Genomic DNA, 3078 nt, shown 5'->3' with positions numbered 1-3078 from the left:
CATTTTCCTGGCTGATATTGATCCAGGTCCATTCCCAAACAGCAGCAAGGGCTCTGCTGGAAGAGCAGATTGTTCCTAGTGAAGAACCTTGCCCTGCCTTAGGTGATGTGCAGTGTTGGGAGGGGTGGTGTAGCTCCATGTAGTTTGTCTGTCCATACCCCTTGGGTGGTCTCAGAGCCACAGGGACCAGTGAAACATTTTCCTGCCATTTTTGGCCTGATGCTCAGTAATCCTCAGCGTCCTGAACCCCTTCCCAGCTCAGTCTCCTACAGAAACAAGGACAAATTCTTCTAACAAAAGGAGGAGCCTCAGCTGATTCCAGCAGTGCTGCCAGTGCTGGGCAGAGCCTTAAAAATACCAATTTCTGGAATCCCCTGGAATGTGGGAGTGAAGTTGTGCCTGTGGAATTGCACAAGTCCCACTTGACCAGGAACCATGGATGTGACACTTGGCTGTAGGGGACAGGCCCAGAGCTGGGTCACATCCCTCAGAGGCTCTCCCACAGATTCCTCACCTTTATCAGCTCTGAATGTAATAAACTTCTCACCTGGAATAGGCATTATTCCATTTTCCCTGTGCACACAGCTGGCACTGCCTTTGGCTCTCCTGCTGCCCTGGCTGTTGAGGGCTGCAGCCTTCAGGCTGCTCCCAGTGTTTCAATTCCCTTGGAACAGCACAGCCAAGGAAAAGGAAAGGAAGTTCTGTCCTCCCCACCTCGGGAGAGCCCCCAAATCTGTGATCAGCCCCAGTGCAGGGATTGGCTGATCTCCCTCAGTCCCAACCCTCTGTGGACAGGCTTGTCTGTGAAAATTCCCAAACCTCAGAGCTCCCAGGGGATTGCTCTCCTTGGGGGCTCCAAACAGTCAGCAAAAAATGTTAAAAGACTTGTCCTGCCCAGCATGGAACAGCCACATCGATGGTGCTTCCCAAGTGGAAACCAGAGCAGGTCTGGTACCCCAAATCCTGCCTTGTTCCTGGTTTGCTTCACTTTTGTAGTTCCAAACTGGATGTTTCGCATGAAGCGAGGGTGAAGTTCTGGAGTTTAGTAGCCAGAATTCCCTGTACAGGACTGGAATTCCTTATCGAGGGTACAGATTTGTCAAAGCCTTACATTTTGTGGTGTAATTGCTATCCTTGAACACCTCCATTTTTTTGACAAGAAGTGTTTTTATCCTTTCTACAAGATCTGCTTTTCCCCTGGTTGGTGTTTGCATGGGAAGTGAAGGGTGCGGGAATTTCCCTGGAAATTCCCAGTCCCCTCCTGTGGGCAGGAAACCGGCACAGTTCCCCTCTGGCCCTTTTGTTTTCTCACAGCAGGAGCAATCCCTGGCTTGGGTCAGCTGGGAGGGCCAGGGAGAAACAGAGCCCTCTCGGGTTTCAGAGCTCAGTTATGAGCTCATAGTCTGCGCAGAGCACGGCTGGGAGGGAACTCTTCATGAATTTTTAAAGCAGTTCTCTGCCAAGACAGCTCCCAGCACAACCTGGAATTCCATATTCCAAGGTAAAAGAGCAGCCTGGTGTGGGCTGCTGCTCAGCTCCTCTGCCACCTGCTCAGACTGCTCCTTTGGCCATGACCTCCAGGCTGCACCAGGGCAGGGCTGGGCCCAGGAGTTCCACGTTCCTTCCTCTTCTCCAGCAGAATTCTTCTCAGCAGGTAAAAAGGCATGGGATGGGACCAGGCCTCCTGTCCCACAGCTTGGTGTGCCCAGGAGGGGCAGCAGCCGGGCAAAGCACCCCCAGCAGGGAGCTGTCAGTGCAGAGGGGGGAATCCCATCCCTCCTGCTTCACAGCAGGGAGGCAGGAATTCCTCTTTGAGCCAAGCCCATTGCTAAAGCAATTCCCTGAAATCCTTCTTAAACACTTCTTGAACCAGTTTCATCTGATTTGTGAGTTTGTTTTGTTTCTGTATCACAGGAAAAGTTATAAAGGTCTCTTAAACCCTCAGCATGAGCAGAAGCGGTTCCTGCTGTTGAAATCCATGACAAACTGAACTGGTTAAACTGGTGCAGTGTCTGTCCATAGACAGCCTGGAATGAGGCATTCCCAGCTGGAAAACTGCACTGCCCTGTGAAAAATGGCCCCAGTGAGGACAGAGTAGCACGTAATACTCAATTTTCCTACATAACATCTGTCCCTGCTCTTGACAGGAGCCTGTATGGAGTACGTACAGAACAGACCATCTGAGGCTCCACACTGCATCCTGGACACACATTGTCCATGTCCAGCCCTCCTGGCTGTACCTCAGCTCCCCAGCAGGTGCACAACTTTCCTTGGAGCCAGTTTGCTCCCAGCAAATTTGATTTTCAATCCAGGCTTCAAACTCAGCCTTGTTCTTGTGTAACTTTGCTCTATGTGAGCTGAATTTTCCATCTCATCACAGCAGGTGAGGAGACTCTGGCAATGCCAATTCCAGATCCAAGGGCTGGGGGAATTGTAAATACCATGGGAATTGGGCTTCCCTAGGACCAGCCAGTCTGAGAAGACGGGAGGGATCCTCACCTGCTGCTCCTGCCTTGGGTTTTTACACCACAAAATACAAACTTTTCATACAAACTTTTTTTTTTCCAAATATTTATTTGAGAACAGGAGTGAATTTTGATGTGACTTCGGGGTCCACTCTGAGGGAATTACTGAAGTGCTTGAATTTCCCAAGGTTTTTAATATTTACAGGAAGAGACTTTGGAGCTTGATAAATATTCTCTGAAAGCATCTGAGGATTAAATGGCCATTATTCGTTACACCATTATAACTTACACCTTTTTTAGTCACATCTTTATTAGTTACTCCATCAGCAGTTACAGGTGGCAGCAAGCAGAGCAAACCCAGCTGCAGTGGGATTTAGTTCCCTGGGTTTTTACAGCATCCCTTTTCCAGTCATTCACCACAGTTTATCACAAAACCCTCCCATCCTGGTTAGTCCCGAGGCCACTGGGAACTCCCCAGTGTCTCCTGGGGGCATTGCCAAGGGAATGACAGGCAGGGAATGCGCATTCCTGGCATTTTGCTGATCAGAACCATTGGGATGAAACTCCAGCAGGGTCACTGTGCAGGTTTCCCCCTCACCGAAGCAAGGGCAGG

This window comes from Anomalospiza imberbis, chromosome 18 (genome assembly GCF_031753505.1).
Source record: "Anomalospiza imberbis isolate Cuckoo-Finch-1a 21T00152 chromosome 18, ASM3175350v1, whole genome shotgun sequence".
Lineage (NCBI taxonomy): Eukaryota > Metazoa > Chordata > Aves > Passeriformes > Viduidae > Anomalospiza > Anomalospiza imberbis.
This window is presented reverse-complemented; position numbering follows the sequence as displayed.